At 47.9% G+C, this 20,156-nt stretch overlaps 1 protein-coding gene across 1 annotated transcript in view; it reads right to left on the bottom strand.

Annotated features, from left to right (window-relative positions):
- TNS2 (tensin 2) overlaps positions 1–20,156 on the bottom strand; it is a 387,080-nt gene that overhangs the window by 342,825 nt on the left and 24,099 nt on the right. The gene's annotated exons all lie outside the window — the stretch shown is intronic.

Genomic DNA, 20,156 nt, shown 5'->3' with positions numbered 1-20,156 from the left:
TGCCGGTGTCAAACCAAACTCTAAGCAAGGACCTTATTTATTTTTTTGATGCGTTTTTATATAGCGCGGACTTTACCCGAAGGTGTCAGAGCGCTTCACAATAGGAACAGCACTGATACACGAAGAGAAGATTACAAGTGAACAAATTACAAAAGCAAACGTTAAGTTACATGAGGCAAAAGTGACAATTGTGAGCAAACACAATACAAGAGGTAGCAAATGGTGCATTACAGGAGGAAAAAGTGACATGTGTGCAAGTTACCAAAGAGTACCAAACACAGGTAGAAGGATAATACTGCAATAAATGGCAGACAGGGTCGGATTGGGATCACAATTCGGCCCGGGCACTGACGAAAAAAGTGGCCCACATTCAAGAGGCGTGGCCCATATTTAGGGGCGTGGCCCACATTCAAGGGGCGTGCCCTTTCATGAAACACCATATGCACAGACAAGGAATTAAAGTGGGAGGATACTGTTCTTGCACACGACACAGGGCCAAGGTGACAATGGCCTGCATGCTAAGCAACTAAAAAAATAGCAAGGCCCCTTTTTATCACAAAATTATTCCAGCACAGGAGCACCTGAAAAGCAGCAAAGTCCCTGCTATTACTAACCTACTCAGCCCTCCCCAGACCTTCAGCTCAGGAGCACATGAACAGAGGTAAGGCCCCTGCATTTAGTACATTAATCAACCCTCCAGGCCTTGGGAAAATGTCCTGGCAGGGGAGCACAAAACACAGCTTTCTGGGTCATCCAAGGCAGCCAGGTAGCCAGGTAGCCAGGGGGGAGGCTGAGGTGAAGCTGGTGCATGGGAAGTGCCTTCCCAGTGTGTTCTGGCATTTTGAGTATTTACCATTTACTGTAGTATTACCCTTGTACCTGTGTATGGTACCCTTTTGTAACTTGCACAAGTCACTTTTCTCTTGTAACACACTGTTTGCTACCTCTCACTTTTGTTTGCTTTAGATACTTGCATAAGTGCCACCATTGCATACGTAACATTTGTTCTTGTGCTGGAGTGTCTGCCATTAATTGCAATATTATACCTCTACTTGTACTTTGTACGCTTTTGTAACCTGCACACACATCTCTTTTTCCTCCTGTAATGTATCGTTTGCTCCTCTTGTATTTTGGTTGCTCACTATTGTCACTTTTGATTCATGTAACTTAACGTTTGCTTTTATAATTTGTCCACTTATAATTTTCTCCTCATGTATTATTGCTGTTCCTAGTGTGAAGCGCTCTGACACCTTCGGGTAAAGTCTGCGCTTTATAAAATCGCATAAATAAATAAATAATACAAAAAAATTCCAAACATCAGCAGGCCCCCACAGCAAGACCCATTCTTCCTCCCCACTATGCCCTGAATGTGTGGGGCTGTGGGCGAGGTGTTAAGACTAACACCGTTTCTGGGCTGCATGGGCGCCAGGGGGGCCGAGGTGCAAATGGCTTAAAGGCCTGAGAAACACCTGGCCCCCAGGGAGGCCGATTATTGCAAACAATCACCCCTCCCCAGCCCAGCCTCAGCTTGATTGCTTGGCAGGGTAGGGGTGAAGGAGAGCCCACACGAGGCTGCTTTCATTTTCTCAGTCTCTGTCTCCGTGCACTCTTTGGGCCGTTTTTTTTTCTCCCCTTTCCTAGTCCACTCTCTGTGGACTGGGACAGGGGAGAAAAAAAACGGCCCACAGAGGGCACTGAGGCACCGGCCCTTCGGCCCATTCCCGAATGCCCGCCTTGCCAATCCGCCCCTGATGGCAGACACTCCAGCACAAGAACAAACGTTACGTAGGCAGTGGTGGCACTTGTCCAAGTATCTAAAGCAAACAAAATGTAAGAGGTAGCAAACAGTGTGTTACAAGAGAAAAGTGACGTGTGCATGTTACAAAAGAGTACCAGACACAGGTAGAAGGATAATACTGCAATAAATGGCAGAGCACACTGGGAAGGCACTTCCATAGTCACGGAGAACTGCGTACACACGCGCGCGCACACACATGCAGTTGTCCCATGAAGGCAAACAAAAAGCGGCACATAAACACACAACGAAAGACAGCAGCACACGGCGAGGGTGCCAGGAAAACGAAGGAAAACATCCTGAAGCATCCAGACACTTGAAGATACATATGAACAAGCACATGACAAGACACGACGAGCAGCATAAACACACACGGGCACACACAGCTACAGGTGAAGTGTTACAAAGTACACGTGGCGAAAATGAGCATGATCCGGCCCCGTGTGAACACAACCCAGGGACAAAACACACACGCAGGTAGATAGACATGCAGACGCACACATGTCCCCGCATATCAACTTAAACAGGAACACACTACGCAAACTAAAGGATACACGTATAGACGCAGTGCTATCCATACATGGACCAAGTCGAGTAGAAGCATCAAGCATGTAGAGAAGCAGAGACTCATAAGGGCACAGGGATAGGGCACAAACACACACAAGAACCACGAAAACACAAATACAGACATACAGACCACATACACACGCGCGCACACACACACACGTGTATATATATGCATTTATATGCGTGTGTGTAGATAGATAGATATGCACAGACAAAAGCAAAGATACTCATACAGAGACACAAGGGAAAACAAGCAATGGCAAAGCCAATAGGTCTCGCCTACGCAAGATTCTATCAGCGTTGTCAATGTGTTTTTAGACATGCTGCACAACAGCGTGAGCTGCTGACCAACATGGCTTAAAGTCAAGAAAAACAAGCAGTGGCAAAGCCAATAGATCTTGCCAGTCCGAGAGCTATTGGCTTTGGCAAGGTCTTTTAGCCTTGTTGTACACCTTCATGGCTGGAGTTCAGCATGGTAAAAAGTTAGTGCCATGATATGGGGTGAAGGTAGATTGAAGTGGGGGTAGAGTGAAATGGGATATATTGTAGATTGGGGTAGATTGGTCTAGAGTGGAATGGGGTAGAATGGAGTGGGGTGCATTGAGATACTTTGGGGTAGACTGGAGTGGGATAGATTGGAGTGAGGTAGATTGGAGTGTGGGAGTTGCATAGTTTAGCATGGTAGACAGGTGGGGAGTAGATTGAACTGGGGTAGATTGGGTGGAGTTGGGTAGATTGGGGTGGAGGGGTAGACTGGAGTAAATTGGGGTAGGTTAGAGTGGTATGGATTGGAGTATGGTACATGGGGCAGGGTAGATCGATGTACACTGGGGTAGAGAGGAGTTGGATATATTGGGATAGAGTAGAGTGGGGTATATTAGGGAGGAGGGGGATATAAGGGTGTAAGTGGGGGGTGGGGTACATTTGGGAAAAGAAGAGTGGGGTGGATTGGGATAGATTGGAGTGGAGCAGAGGGGGGTCAATTGGGTGGATTATAGTTGGGTGGAACAGATTGGAGTGGGGTAGATTGGGCTGGTTTGGAGTGGGGTACATTAGAGTAGGGTAGTTTGGGGTGGAGAGAGGTGGGATAAATTGAAGTTGGTGGAGTCGAGTGGAGTGGGGTGGATTGGACTGGAGTGGGGTAGATTAGAATGGAGTGGAGCAGATTGGGTAGAGTGGTATGGAGTGTAGTAGATTGGTATAAAGCAGAGTGGGGTACATTGTGTGGATTGGAGTCAGTAGATTGGAGAGGGGTAGATTGGGGTAGAGTGGAGAGGGGTTTATTTGAGTGGGGTGGAGTTCGATAGAGTGGAGTAAGATAGACTGGGAAAGAGTGGGTGGGGTGGATTGAAGTGTAATGGGGTAGATTAGGAAGGAGTAAAATGGGCTAGATTTTGTGGATTAGAGTAGGGTAGATTTAAATGGAGTGGGGTAGATTGATAGATGGAAGAGGGATGATTGGAGTGGGGTAGTTCGGAGAGGGGTGGGCTGGAGTGGAGTGAGGTAGATTGGAAGGGGTAGATTGGGGAGGGTTAGACTTGAGTGGAGTGGTGTAGGGTAGTTTGGAGTGGGGTGGATTGGGTTAGATTGGAGTGGAATGTGGTGGATTTGAGGAATATGGTAGATTGTAGTGGAGTAGGTTGGATTGGGGTACACTGGAGTGTGATGGACAGGGGTAGATTGTAGTGGGTAGATTGGGTACATTGGAGAAGAGTGGGGTACGTTTGAGTGGAGTGCTGTAGACTGGGGTGGAGTAGGGTAGATTGTAGTGGGGTGGGGTTGATTGGGTTAGATAGAGTGGAGTGGGGTAGACTGTAGTGGAGTGGGATAGATTGGGGTAGAGTGGAGTGGGGTAGATTGTAGTGGGGTAGACTGGATCGTAGTCAAGTGGATTGGGGTAGATAGGAGTGGAATCGGTAAAAAAATAATAATATTGGGATAGAGTGGGATAGACTGAAGTGGGGGTAGATTGGAGTGGGATGGGGAAAATTGGGGTGGGGTAGATTGGAGTGGAGTAGAATGGGGTATATTTTAGCAAAGTGGAGTGGGATACATTGGGATACATTGGAGTGGAGTGTGGCAGATTGCAGTGGGGTAGAGGAGTGGGGTTAATGGTGTGGAGTGGAGGAGCATAGAGGTCAGCTTTCTGAAAGTCGCCAAGATGCCTTTAGCAAATTGGGTTCGGCCTAAAAAGCGATATGACAAGGGTAGCGTTAACCGCATCATCGTGCTTTTTCTAAGCCTAGTTGCAAAGCAGCCTGCACTCCTGTGCAAAGTGTTAAAAAAGTACAGGGGGTGGTAAGCCATACGTAGGTGCGGAGGAGAAGGGAGGGAGCTTCAACAATGGACAGTGGGAAGTGAGAAGGGGAAGCAACATGAGGGAGGCACAGGGGAATAGGGTGGGAGCAGCAACAACGGGAGAGAGGAAAAGCAACACTAGGGATGTGTGGAGGGAGGGAGCACCAATAAAGGACATCAGGAGGAGGGGAGGTGTAGGAAAAGCAAAACGAGGGAAGTGCGGCGGATTGAGGGAGCACCAGAAAGGGGGCAGCAACACAGAGAAGGGGTGGGAAGGGAAAGAAGCCCCACACCAAGGGTGAGAAGAAATAGTACCTCATCACAGCACGAGCAGCAGATGCGTACTAATAAAGTTGAATACATCTGTACTTGATCCATTCTCCACAGAAAGGAAAGGAAGTGATGCTTGGCATGTACTGGCCAATTAGGAGGCAACAAAGAAAAGTGACAATGAAAAAAACAAATGGTAAGCAATGGGTGGGCTCTAAGCTGTGTATTGTAAACAATATCCCTCACCAGCGAGCAAATGCAGCGCTGTTGCAGGTTCGACCTAAAAACACATTCAATCAGGCAGCTACAAACGCACTAAAATCCACACACTTGCACAAACACAAATGCACCAACAGAGCTCCGAGGGCCTGCCAGCCAATAACCAACACAGATTATACCTGGGACTAGAGTAAGGGCCTGAACTTTGAATGGAATGTTTCACTTCAAAGCCTGCATGAGTAGTACATAACCAGGGACTCGGAGTGGGAAATCTGTGACCTTCCATGATACTGCCCTTAGCCTGTGACTAGGATAACACCCTACAGACGGTGGAGTATAAATCTCTGTTGAGTATATGCACTTCTGAGCCACTTCTGGGATATGAAGCGTTATATAAATACAATTACAATACAGTGTTCTATTACAGACAGTAATCAAGAGATAGTAGCAGAGAACATCAGTTCATCTGTATATTGGGTGGAGTCAATGAAGGGCCTTACACGTGGAAGGTATCCAGGCAAAGTTCTGAAGTTCGTTTTTAAGATAAAATACTGTGCATTTTTTTAACCCTGCCTCGGCATTAAGTAACGAGGCCCAGATAGTACATTAAAACACACAAGATGATGGACGGAATGTTGCACAATGGCAAAAAATTCACCCCCACTCACAGATCTGGGTTTAATCCATTGTTATTGTGCTCACCAAGCCACCCCAGTTCAGACATGGCCATATGCAAATCAGTCTTGACCCTGTGCCTCATGGGAACAGTCCAGCCCGAACTGCCGAGCCATGTCTTTCCTGTAGGCTGTGGCGGATGAGCTGAACCCCACCAGCTGCATGCTGGGATTGCAGTGCTACAGAGTGGTTTCCTGCGTGCCGTATGGGAATGCCCAGTTATCGCCTCCTTTTGCCTTTACAATACTCAGTCACCTGGAGAGATAAACCCTGAGTGGCACTGTTGGGAAGTACGGCTGGCTAGGAGGATGGCTTGAGTGCCTGTCTATTTTTTGAAGTTGGATACTTCATCGCCAAATGGGCCATCGCAAAGCATTGGCAAGCCACAACTCCTCTGACCCTAGGCAAGTGGAAAACAGGCATGGACGGAAGTGAACTGGAGGAGAACGTCCACAAGGCCAGAGGATACCCAATGAAATACCAGCGAATTTGGTCCCCATGACCACAATATCGCGAGACCTGAGGACTATGGCTTGTGGTGAAGATGGCCCAGAGATTTGTTTCCAGGAGCAATATTGAAAACAGGCTAGTTCCCGGAGTTGAAAGGGGTGGGGGGTTTAGGAGATAGCAGGTCTTACTGTGGTGCGTGTGCATACGTGTGTTATTATTATTATTATTATTAGTGGCAATTCGTATAAGAAGCGCAACTAAACCCATAGGCATCAAGGCGCTGAAGATGGTAACCAGAGAGCTCAGATATCAACCAGGGGGGGAACTTAGGGATAAGCTGCTAGGAATAGCCAAGTCTTAAGTGCCTTGCGGAACTGAAGATGAGAGGAGATCAACTTGAGATCACTAGGGAGCGTATTCCAAAGTCTAGGCGCAAGGAAGCGAAAAGACCTTCCTCCCCACCGAACCTTGGAAATACGAGGAACCACAAGCAGGTTTTTGTTGGAAGAGCGGAGTGCTCTCCCAGGGACATAGTGGGCCACCAGGGCACGAATAGCCTCCGGTCCAGATTCATTAAGGGCACGACGAGTAAGGCATAGAGCCTTAAAGTTGATCCTTGCCTGCATGGGGAGCCAATGCAGGTCTTTTCTGATGGTGGTGCCCGAGGAACGTTTAGGAGCACCTACAACAAACCGGGCAGCCGCATTCTGTACGGTCTGGAGGCGATGAATGAGACCACTGCTGATGCCAAGGTATAGGGCGTTGCAATAGTCCAGTCTCGAGGCAATGACCGCTATTGCTACCTGTTTGCGTGCCTCAGGGGAAAGGTAGTGAGAGATCTTCCTTAAAACCCTCAGGGCATTACAGCAAGTGGACACTGTCCTACTGACCTGTTTGTCCAAGGAAAGAGAGGTGTCCAATATGATCCCAAGGTTACGGGCAGAAAAAGTGGGCGTAGGACAGGCCCCGAGGACAGACGGCCACCAATCCATAGACCAGATTTCACTTTTGCCTCCGAAAACAAGAACCTCCGTTTTCTCGCCATTTAACTTAAGGAAGTTCTTAAGCATCCATCCGGCGACCGCCTCCATGCAGTTTTTAAAATTGTACGCGGTTTGGCTCACAGATTGGGAGATGGAAGCCATAATCTGCGTGTCGTCGGCATAGGAGAGAACTTCCAGGCCAAAGGATCTTATAAGCCTGGCGAGAGGGGCGACGTAAATGTTAAAAAGCGTCGGGCTCAGTGAAGAGCCCTGGGGGACCCCACACTTCACGGCCTTGACAGGTGACATATACTCGCCAAGCTTGACCCTTTGCTTCCGTTGGTCAAGAAAGGAGGCAAGAAGATTGAGTGCAGAATCCTTGACTCCCAGCTCACTGAGTCGGTTAACAAGAATATTTGGAGACAGGGTGTCGAAAGCCGCCGTAAGGTCTAATAACACCAGTAAGGTGGTGTGACCGGTGTCGACCCTAGAGCGAATGCTATCGACTACCACTGTAAGTGCCGACTCAGTGCTATGGGTCCTCCGGAAACCATGCTGTGAGGGATCAAGAGAGTTGGTACTGTCAAGGAAAGAGCTCAGGTGGAGGTTGAGATGAGTCTCCAAAAGTTTAGCAGGGGCAGGGAGAAGGGAGATGGGACGAAAGTTCTTTAATGTCCCAGGGTCCAGGGTAGGTTTCTTAAGTAGGGGCTTGACAGTGGCCAATTTCCAAGAGAGGGGATAAATCCCCTCTGAGATGGCCAAGTTCATTACTTCCATCAAGGGGGGAAGGATAGTATGTCTGCAGTCTTTGAGGACCTTAAGGGGGCATGGATCCAGAGGTGATCCAGACTTAAGTTTGTCAAGCAGAAAGTTAAGATGAGCGGAGGTGATGGCAGGGAACTGGGAGAGAGCGTGGACGGGGGTAGGGACAGGGATATCAGGGGGGATTAAGGAAGAGGCAAGGAGGGGACTGGAATTCTGAGTTTCCAAGTCTGTGTAGATATCCATGATCTTCTCATGGAAGAAGGTGGAGATCTGATCACACAGGTCCTGTGAAGCTGTTATGGGATCAGGCATCTGAATGAGGGAGAGATTATCCACTATCTTAAAAAGATCACTGGATGATTTGAGAGAGGATGTGAGTTTGGAGAAGTGAGCCTGTTTGTCTCTGAGTACGGCCGATTTGTACTCTTTGAGAAGGGTTCTGTGTTTTTCCCTCTCTATAGGATCAAGATGTGTCCTCCAAAGCCTTTCCTGCCTTCTGCATCCTTGTCTAAGAATCCTGAGAGATTCAGAGTACCAGGGGGCTGAGGGCCGTTTCCTAGCCGAGTAGTGAAGCCTGGCAGGGGCGAGTGAGTTGACAGCCTCCGTCAAGGAATTGGAGAAGTCAAGAGCCGCCGTGTGAACATCACCGGTGGAAGAGGGCTTAAGTGAAGCCAGATAAGGGGCAAGGGAGTTGTTAGTAATCTCCCCAAAATTCCTTCTTAAGACCCACTTGGTATGAACAGACTGGGAGCAGCTGGAGGGAGGAGGGGAAAAACGAAAAGGGACAACAAAGTGGTCTGACCATGACAAAGGGAAAGGGGTACCAATAGAGAGACGAGAGTCATTGCTGAAAATTCCATCCAAGGTGTGGCCAGCTAAATGGGTAGGTCCAGTCTTTAGCAGAGGTAGATTGTAGGAGGATAGGGCGTCTAATAGATGGGAGGTGTCAGGGGAAGTATGCTTCTCCAAATGGAAATTGAAATCTCCTAAAATGGTCAAGCAGGGCCCAGCGATGTAGGGCTCTAAGATTTTAAGAAGATCGGAGCAGAAAGCCGACCTAGGACCAGGGGGTCTATAGACCAGTATCCCAGTAAAGGAGATAGTGGGGGAGGGGGTGAGGGTGAAATGCATTGCTTGCAATTTCTCAGCGGGGGAAGACAGATGGACAGTCCGGCATTTTATGGAGCTGAGATAGAGTAACCCCAGACCTCCTCCCACACGACCCACTCTGTCCATCCTGGCCAGCGAGTATCCTTCTGGAATAGCATTTATCAAATCCGGCTGAGAAGAATCTGAGGCCCAAGTTTCTGTAATAAAGGCCCAGGAAGGCTTTTCCTGTGAGATAAGGTCTCTAAAGGAGACATTGTTTTTGACCAATGAGCGGGTATTCAAAAGGAGCCCCGTGTAGACAGTGGGAGAGGGGGAAGGCCCTGTAGGAGGGGGGCGATGAATAGCCCTGTCCAGCGAGGAAAATAAAGTGGGCTTATTACAGCAGCCACATACAGGGGTAGTAGCAAGAAATTCAGGGGTTAAGGTGTAATGACAGGGCAGCCTAGAGGGTTTTAAGGCTCGCAGGACAGTAGATAGATCAGTAGAGTCACCTGAGATATTATGGCTGGCCCCTGGCGCTTCCCTGTCGCTGACGGGCGCAGACGGGCTGGACTCTGGCTCGACTCCGGCGCGAATACGGCGCGACCGCTGATCGCGTCCGCTGCGCGGAGCCATACCCAGTTGTTTAAATACTGGCGACTAGAGCGCCTCAGACACAAATGCCCAATCAAAGATGGCCGCTGCCGAAAATGCGGCGCCCGGGAGCCTCAGCCCGTAAATCGGCTGATAGTCGCCCAGGCTAGGCAGTAAGTATCTGTAATATCAGTGAAACCAGGTCCCTCACATCACAAACTAGATTTTAAAAATACAAAACGCCACGATAAGCTCCGTGGACGCTGGGAGGAGGGAGGGGCGGACACAAGGGGCAAGGAGCAGTAACAAGTAAAATAACGTCAAAGTAATAGTCAATTTTAAAAAGCGCTGTCTGTGTGCAACTAGAGGTGACTTAAGATAGCATACGGGTATACCTGTTTGCACAATCTGGGAATACGTTGTGCTATACAGTTTGAAATTACAATAAAATACTTTATCCCAAAAACAGGAAGATCTCCTTGGTTTTTGACCGTAATCAAGCGTGCAATTTCTTGTCTAAAATATGTAGATATGGGAGTGAACATATAGTGTTTTCTTCTGGGCTTACACTCACACCAAGTTGGAGTCAGCGAAGTCAAGGCCACTCTTAAATTTAAAGTACAGTCACCGTAGTTATGTTGGCATTGTCAACATAGGACTGGAAAGAGTGCCTCAAGTTCCTTACCATCTCTACAAGGGGTGTGCCATTAAAAATGGTGAGGAATAAGGGGCATCCCATGCCCCCCACATGCAAGATGGTTAGACGAGGGGCACAAGAAGGTACCCCATTTAACACATATTGACCAGCTGTAGCGAAAGAGCTTTGGTACTCTCATAACTTGGAGACATCACATGTCAGTAGCGTGGTCAACAATGTGGAAGGAAGCACAGTAGCCAAGCATAATCAGCATAGACCACTGGCCCTCATCTGCTGCCTGCAGAATTGATCACTTGTATCCAAAGAGGTGTCTTTGTCCCCTGCCATGGTCTGACCTCTGGCTTATGGTGCCTTGGAGGACACATGCACCAAGGTGAACCTTGGATTGTTGGGTCAAGGCTTCCTACTGAATTTACCCACTACTTGCCACAGGCAGTGGGCCGTACGTTACCTTGGCAAGTGGGATAAGAGATCAGATACTGTTCAGGCACTGGGTTGCTGAGGCCGGGTCCCTGCCGGGTTGTAGGCATCTGGTTGTTGGGTACTTGGCGTAGTTGGTTCAAAAAACTTTGGAGCTGGAGACACAGCGCTATGTTTACAGAGTCTTGATAGGTTTCAGCTCCAGTCTGCAGGTCAGAGGATACCCGAGGGGCTCTGTCTGCTCCCATGCTCTAGAAGGATGAAGCTCTGCTAGGCCACAAAGCCTCGGGTACTAAAGTTGGGCTTCCTAATGGTCATAGACGTCTGATTGTTGGAGCCATGCTTTGTCGGATCAGACAGCATTGGCAGGAAGGATATGGGGCTGTGTCCAGTCACAGGCACTTCGTTGCTGAAGTCAGGAATCTCTTTGTTAACAGACTCCTTGCTGTTGCAGCCCTGGTCATGTTTGGTCACAAGTTGTTGGTTGTTTTAACCAAGGCTCTGTTTGGTCCCAAACTCCTGTTTTTGGAGCTGGTGCTCTGTTTGGTCACAGTTGTCTGGTGGATGCAGCCGTGTTCTCTCTGGTCACAGATCCCGGCTTGGGGAACCAGATGGTAGATTTGATTATGGGATCTTGATTTTGAAATTATCATCCACTCGTGCTTGGGGTAAGTGATGCCCTACCAGCTCACAAACATTATGCTGGGGCATTTGAGCCTCTGTCTAACTCTCCTTCCAGACTCTAGAGTGGGCACAGTGAAGAGAGGCTGTTGGTTGTCATTGCCCACACCCTGCTGCTTTCAGGTGCCAGTGTCTGTCTGCTTGCACACGTTTGGTTGGGGAAACAACCTTTAGAACGCAGTCATTACACTGCGATACCTTTACAACGCGGTCATTACACTGCGCTACCTTTACAACGCGGTCGTTACAGCGATCGCCCTGTTAGTACGCAATGCATTTACATCACAAGTCTTTACAATGAATTCCACAAGGGGGCGCTAAGGTATTGGAAATTAATTCCAGCACCTTCCCTATTGTTGCGCAAACTGGAGTAGGAATAGTAAATAGTACTATTCCTAAGTCCAGCCGCCCCCTAGTGGAAGTCGTAAAGATTTGCGATGTAAATGCATTGCGTACTAACAACGCAGTCGATGTAACGACCGCATTGTAATAGCACGCGATGTAATACACCGCATAGTAAAGTGCTATATTCGTCTGGTTGAGGAATGGAGACTCCGTGTTCACTCACTGTCTATCGGGGGTCCCCCTGCCTACAGGCTCTTAGTTGGGGCACTTGTGGGTCTTACTATGGTTCCAAGCTCTTTTATCAGTTGTTACTGTGAAGGACTGTACTTTGTAGAGAAGGAGTATCTGTTGCCCCAAGGCTGGGCCTTAGCTCATTCAGGGTGTAACTGTCAGAAATTTCCCACCAACTCTGTAAGGCTGCTCAGGACTTCTGAAGCAGGAAGAGGATACACTGGCGGGGAGGCACACCCCTTCCTGTCCAAGGAACACTGGGCCCGCAGCCAGCTTCCTGCTTCAGAGTACAGGTCAGCGCGATCTGGGGCCGCAGCACTGTGCTTTGATGGAGCGACAGCAATGAAGAAAGAAGGCAACGAACAATCCGAGGGAGCGGAAACACAGTTGGACACTGTAGTGGAGCTTATGGCTATGCCTTTTGGTGAACTTTTACTAGGAGGTAAAGAGTACCCCATAAAAGTGGCCTAACACACTCACTGTAAGGAAAAGCGATGTCCTCTCCAACTCCGAATGCTTGAATCGATCTCAGTTGCTGGGGTTTGGTCAGGCCACATTCGATCCCAAACTCTCCTGGCAGTTTGAGATGGACTGTTTCCACGAGGAGCAGGGTCAGGACTGATTTACATAAGGCAGGCCTCTGTCTAGAGTGGCATGGTGGGTGAAAAACAATGCAATGGAATGTGGCCCTCGGGATCGCCAGTGGCTGAGATTAATTTGAGCATTCCATTCATCTTCTTGTTGTTAGTTTGGGGTCTAATCAAGCTGCACCCAACTGAGAAGGCCCAAAGAGGCCAACACCGCTTTAGGGTGCCTTATGTTCCCTTCTGGAGGGGGCCTCACCTGACAATTTAGGATAGACTGTTCCCATAATGAGCAGGGTCAGTACTGATTTGCAGAAGGCAAGTCTTGGTGTACAGTGACATAGTGGGCAAGAAACGAAGGACTGAAACACAAGCCCTGAGCAACCACCAGTGGCTGAGATAAAATCAAGCATTCCATCCATTAAATTGTTTTTGTAGTTGATGCTCCAACTCAGGCATCAAAGTGAGATACCTACGGCCATGTCCGTGATCTTGAACTGGGCAGTCAGTACCTCCAAAACGGTTGATAGGTTAGGGTATTTGTGAGTTATTGAATTTGTGACGCTGGGTAGAATGGTGAAGGCATTCACCTGTCTAAAAAATGGACTAGAGGTCTCTGCTCGACTGGTAACAGCAGAAAATGTTGAGGGTCTGCATAAGACTTCCATAAGCCGGCTTCCGACGCCATGACAGTAAGAGGCTGTCTATGTTGAAACAGCCTCAAATGGATAGCAGATTTCCCTGGAACTTCAGGATATCTGATTTCTATTCCTTGGCTTCCAGGATCAAAGTCTGAAGAGCCTCTGATCATGAATCTATAGTGATACCTGGAGCAGTAACCCGTGCAATGAGTTTGCCCCTAGTCAGTGAGTTATAAAATAGCGCGTTTCTACTCTTCGAGGCTCTCCTTGGAAAGTGAGGTGCATTGCACCGACAGGATTGGAACAGCTTGGAGGGCTTCCTCTGAATTACAGAGAATTGAGGCCAGTGTACTGGGGGTCCACCCCTAGGAACAGGAGAGCAGACAACACTGAAAGTGTTCCAACCTGTGTGCGCATAGTGCTGGGTGGATCCTCCTCGAAGTGGCAAGCATGCAGAACTAACAAGGCTCATGCATGAGTCTCTTCAGTTTTGTTGTTTTCTCATCTCTCCTATTTGAGTTTTTAGAGAACAAAACTGAACTTGGGCCTCTTTAGTAAGAGGGTGGCAGCCTACAAAAAGACCTGGCTGAAAGAACTCAATTTTTGGAATTTTGGAGACTAACCCTTTTGGTACTATGAAAGGAGAAAGGAGGCACACTGCGTCACATACCAGCACTCAGTTTGCCCCAATGCATTATGGTAAATGCAGTGCACGATAACACTTCCTTCAGTGACAGTTTTCATTTTTCACCCTTGTTGGTGCAGCCAGTGATGTGTATCCCCAGGGTCGGACTGGCCCACAGGGCAATCAGGCAGTGCCCGATGGGCTGGTCTCACCGATCAGTGCATGGGAAATGTTTCTAGCAGTTTGAGGGCCTGTTATAAGACCAGGCAGACCAATTTTCATTGTTGATTTCTCTGATATTAAAATAAACATTTCCTGCAGCATACACAAATGCACGAAGTCTCCCATACCTTGCAAAATACCCATCCAGTGTGTCTTTAAAAGTTCAAAACTGGCCTGATTTGTAAATGTGGGCATTCATATATATTTTGCAACACACTTAGGGGCCGATTATGATTGCTGTTTTTCCGCATCCTCGGGGCCGGCGGAAGCCACCGCCGGCCCAGAGGATGCGGAAAAACTGCAGCGGACTGACCAAGGACCCACCGCCACATTAGGATGGCTGGTGGGTCCTGGTTTCCGTCCGCAGCTTTTCCGCCGCTCTGATATGGTGACGGTGTCTCTCAGACACCGTCCGCCATATCAGGATGGGCTTTAAAAAGTGCTTTTCCGCGGCGGGTTTTCCGCCGTGGAAAAGCATACGGATCTTCACTGCGGGGGCCCGTTGCGGGCCCCCTAGGTGAAGGGGGGGTGGGGGGTGTACATGGGGGGTACCTATGGTACCCCCCTGCATTTGTATGCAGAAAGCGGCAGGCACCGCGCGGTGCCTGCCTCTTTCTGCATGCAAATGCAAAGACTGCATTTTTAACATTGCCGCGGGTGCAGCTTGAAGCCGCACCCGGCGCAATGTTAAAAATAGAGGATGTTACCGCCAGGGTGGCGGTCACATCCTAATCGCACAGGAGCGGACTCCCCAGCCCATGCGGACGTCCCCTCCTCCTCAGTGATCGCGGACGGACGCAAGTCCGTCCGCGATCATAATCGGCCCCTAAATTAGCTATCTGGTTCGCTAATGTGGGCCACTTTTATTTCAGTGCCCGGTCCTGTTTTTTTGTCCCTGTGTATCTCTAGACATGTGTTTCAGTATAATTATACTTCATCAGTAGAGAGTAACAAGTTCTTCTGAGTGGTGCTGGAAATGCTGCTCAGAGTCTTTTCAGGTCTCTGTACCACTCACTGAGCACAGGTGCATCAACCATAGCTCATCAGCTCATTAGCTCAAGGGTGAAAACTAAAGACTGCCACCGAAGCAAGTGTTCTCATGCACTGTATTTATCATACTGCATTGGGCGAGCTGGGTGCTGGGATGTGAGGTAGTGTGCTCCCTTCCTCCTTTCCTTTTGGTACCATGGTACAATGATTGTATTGTATTTTCTTCTCATTATTTATTTAGCAGTTTCTTATGATTTACAAGGCAGAAACACTTTCTGAGGTGTCCTACTTTATCATTGATATATTTCACCATGCCACCTCTGAGGCTGTGACGTTCTCCAATTTGAACTGGTTCTTGGACACCTTTTGGCGTGCATAGTTTAAGTCGTGTTGCTTGTAGTTTGGCCTATATGGGGTGGTATACAACGTTTAGCACGCATTTTTTACCACGCACTACCATTACAACGCAGGCATTACCACGCATACCATTACAACGCATTGCGCTGGGGGGCGCTCTAGGATAGGGAATAAGTTTAATTTTATATCCAACACCTTCCCTAGTGTCCACGGGGACTGGAGTTGGAATATAAAATTATACTTACCACTATCCAGCACCTCAAAGCGCTATGCGTTGTAACGGTATTCGTTGTAAATACCCCGTTGTAAAGGTATGCGTGGTAATAGTATGCATGCTAACGTCATACATCCATATGGGGTGTGTTGGGTGAAGTGCATGAGTTTGAGGTCATAAAGTGTCAACTTAAGTATAAGAAGACATCACAACCTTTTCCTGACAAAGGAATAATGTGCATTAGCTTCATCAATTTTGTGGCTAGGTCACGCCTTTAGTAGAGAGCTATAAGGCAGGAGGTGAGGCTTCGATTGGAGGTTTGAGGATCGTGGCTCCTGACAGGTCTAGCTGGCCTAACCGGGGTATAAGACTCCAGCAGCCACTTGAGAGGAGGTTGAAACCCTGGGAGTGGCTAGAAAGTCAAAAAAGCATTTGCAGTGCAATAGGTCTCGCATTTGAGCTGTTGGCATTGTAAATGACAATGCCTTTTATTTATGTTTTGTTTTTTAAAACATAAATAAAAGGCACTGTAATTTAAAATGCTAATAGCCTAAACTGTCGGAAATGCTAGACATATTACATTCCAAATGCTTGTTTCGTACAAGCGCCCTGTGAAAGTGCGCATGGCACGCTGAATGTTACGGGAAAGCATGTAGTGCCTGCAATAGGAGAAACCATTAAGGAAATAGTGCTTTCAGAGCAAATAAGACATACCGTGTGACAACCGAAGTAAAAGGGCCAGTCCTCATGGGAGGTTACAAATGAAGATAAGGCGGTACAAAGAAGAGACTAACCAGCCTATTAATTAATCAGAAGCCAGCATTTAGGAAGGATAGTAGCACAAGCCAATGACAAATATGGGCGGGGCTTCAAGTCCACACTCCAGTACAGCATGGCTCGCAGAGCAGTGCATGCGTTGCCCAGGGTCGACCTAAAAATGGATGCAGTGTCCCAGATCAGATGAAAGAATCCCCCACGGTCATTCTTACTCCGATATATTGTTTCCATTTAGCAGCAGGGCCGGACTGACTACCGGGCAGTTTGGAATGCTGCCGAGCTGGGGGCTGATTTCACTGCGGTGGGGGCTGATTTCATTCATGGAAACCTGCATGTGCTTCGAAATAATTAAACCACAACGAATTTCGTTTAGCTCATGCAGGTCTCCATGAACGAAATCAGCCCCCAGCTCAGCAGCATTCCAAACTGCCCGGTAGCCGGTCCGGCCCTGTTGAGCAGCATTAGAGTTGTATGTGATGGTAAACAGGTTGGTTTGGGAACCATCTCTGTTCCTGTGGATCTATCAGGAAACTGATGTTCTCAATGTCTCTATACTCTTTTGTTTCATAAACTGTATCGCAACAAGGATGCGGCTTGAAGTTCTTTCTTCTTCAAACTCTCAAAAGGTGTTGGAATGAGACCACCCTTCCTTGTTATTGATTCTTCCATAGACACGCTCAACGCCTGACTGGGACAATAAGAGAAAAGCTTTCGGCTTGGAAGGCCTGTTTTCTCCTCAAACCAGGAGCTGAACTTCTCGTCGGGTTTAGAGCCGGAATCCAGTCCATGCTCCAAAAGGCTGAAAGACTTTACATTGGGCTAAGTCTTTCCCAGAGATGGTACAAATATGTTCACCGTCAAATGGAAGTCAGTAAATTATCTGTTCTTTTTACACAAAATAAAAAGATTTCAGAAAAGGTCATCTCCAAAAGATCCCATATGAAAGATATCCTGCTGACAGCAAGCTATTGTGGATCCATAGGTACCACTTTGATGTCTTCGGTGTGCTTTTGCTGGAAAAAGGATAACTAAACTCTCCATTGACTCCCATAAAATAAGGGAAACTTGCCCTGGCATTTGTTTTCTAAAGAGACCAGACACTTATTGCATAGAACTTCCAGCAAAATTTGGCTATAAATTCAAATCTCTTTGACCATGGTTCGAGACAATGCATTGGCTACCCAGATGCCTCAATGCACGTCCTGGGGGTTCTGGGGTGTTACACGTCTAAGCCAGTTGACATTATCGGGGGATTTGATACCTTCCAACACAAGGTCCTGCTCCAGAGATTCCTGCAAGTGGTGACCGTATGGTATTTCTTTGCAATGGATCTGACGCTTCTAAGAGCTTCACTATGAGTTGGCAGATAGTTCCAAAGGGGCCAGTAACAGGAGCTACTGGCCCTTCAGAATTCTAAAATGAACACGAACACCACAGTTGCATCGAATTTCACCTGGAAATGTAACTTTCTGGAAGAAAGTGAAGTCACTGGGTGAAATATCAGGTGAAACAACATGTAAGAACTGGCATGGTAAGTCTGAGTCGTGCATGCTATTCCCAAAAGTCCTGGTACTACTTTTAATATCCCTGGATGTACTGGGAAACCAGGAATGACAATTCCAGAGGAGTGGAATAATAAGCACCATACCGGGCTTCTCCTGATGAAGGTCTAAATGACCTGATCTCTCCAGATGTCTTGGCCTGCCATTTTACATTGTGTTTCTCCTGGCTCCTCTATGCGCTCTGTTCACTTACGCATTTTGAGAACTTCCTCCATGACCGCATCTGCTGTCATGAATATGCTTTTCTAGCAGCATTGCGACGACTCATAATTGTACCTGCAGGGCTGTGTCACGAATGGAGAAAGAAACATCTTCCTTTACAACTGGAAGCTCTTGGATTGTGGCATGAGGGGTCTTTGCCTGGAAACTCAAAGGTGTTGAGGATAGATCAATGGAACTCTGCACTTTATCTATTGCGAGCATGCGCCGAAATTGACATTATTCATCTACAGCACAGAGTGGTCACTGTGTAGACCTCAATGTTCATTCAAAAAATGGACGTCTATTTTGCCACCATGTACGGTAGGCTCCTGAGACTTTAAGCCCTCTCAGGACAGGAAGCTTTAACATTTACGGGTACAGAAGAAGATGGACGTCCAAAGGAAGCACCTGATACAATCCGTTTGCCACCATGTAGAGTCCTTAAATCAATTCCCCGATTTCTTTCCAAAATTTCCACTTTCCTGTTCTAAAATGTTGGCATGCATGTAGGTGTGGCATCGATGCCAACAGGCGGGAGCCATTTTCGACTTTAAAAAATCTGGGATTCTCCAGCCTGGTTCGGGTCTCTTGGCATGTATGGGGTGGGCCTGTGTGACAGAGGTCTTCGGGGCTCTGTGAAGGTGTCCCTGTCTCTCACTGGCATCCAATGACAAATACCTGTACGCAAAGGCAAGCAGCCAGCGACAGAATTGCGCCTTTCCTAAAGCCCAGATGCAGGTCCACCGTGTAGCAGCAAAGGGCACGCACGATCCCTCCCAGACTGCATACTTCTTCGAGTCAGGGAAAAGTGGCTACAGCCTGGCCAATGAAAACTTTGTATATAGAAAAACTCTGCCGGGCACAGGAGAAGAAACCAGAGAGTTGGCAGAAGGAGCATAGGGCAGCTGGCCCATCAGAAGCAGAGAACACTAAAAGTGAGAACCAGGGCCTTGTTCCACACTCTCACAGTGGGCGGGAAAATACAGGAAGTGATGGAGGGACGTGCAGAGGGTACTGAGGAGAGCGAGGCCGAGCCAGCAAGGGATGATTGAGGCGACGTGGTCTGCTGCAGTGCAGTCCCGTCTAAAAAGTGTGCAGTCTCTGGAAGGGTCCTCTCACTCATGCTCAGGGCAGGACCGGCTTTAGTGCTGGTGGAGCCCAGTGCGACAATCTTTGTTGGCGCCCCCCATCCATGGTGGAGGTCGGATTCCCTCACCACCACCTTTTTAACAGTGCCCCGCAAGTCTCCATAACCACTCTCTCTCAGATGCATTTAATTAGTCATATAGCGCTACTCGTACCAGAGTAGGGTGTCAGAGCACTGTGAATCACACACACATTGCACAGAGACAATCAATCATACGTTTGTAAATCAGTGTATAGGAAATGTTACATAAGCGGAAGGAGTACAAGGTGTTGGAGTGACATACAGTCGCGGCCGGTGCAGGTAAGTGCGGTGGGCAGTGAAACGGGGCGTGGGAGTCGGGAAATTGACAGACGACGGAATAGGTTTTATTTATTTAATAAATGTTTCCTGTTCCATCGTCTGTCCACTTCCCTCGCCCAACCCCACCCCCACCCAAACGCGCTTACCTGCGCCGGATGTCCTGGTGATGTCATCCATACTGTTAGACAGTATAGTTTAGGAGTGCTTAGTCAGAAGAAGCGCAAACTCAGAATTGAAGACAGAACATAATATTAAGAATCAATTTCTACACAACTGAACCCTTTTTGCAAAATGAATGTATGCTCTAATCTACACTTTGCAGTGTGCATGCAGTTCTCTGATGACCGTAAATAATTCACTGTTCTATATAAGGATGTTAACTTATAAATTGCAAGTAACAAAAGGGTTTCCCTTAGAAAAGCAGTAATCCACTGACCTATTTACATTTCCATGGTACACGTTCTTTGCAGCAGTCACATTCTGTGCCATTTTATGA

Source organism: Lissotriton vulgaris, chromosome 1_1 (assembly GCF_964263255.1).
Source record: "Lissotriton vulgaris chromosome 1_1, aLisVul1.2, whole genome shotgun sequence".
NCBI classification, from domain to species: Eukaryota; Metazoa; Chordata; class Amphibia; order Caudata; family Salamandridae; genus Lissotriton; species Lissotriton vulgaris.
Note: the sequence above shows the minus strand (reverse complement) of the source record. Positions and strands in the feature narration are given on the sequence as shown.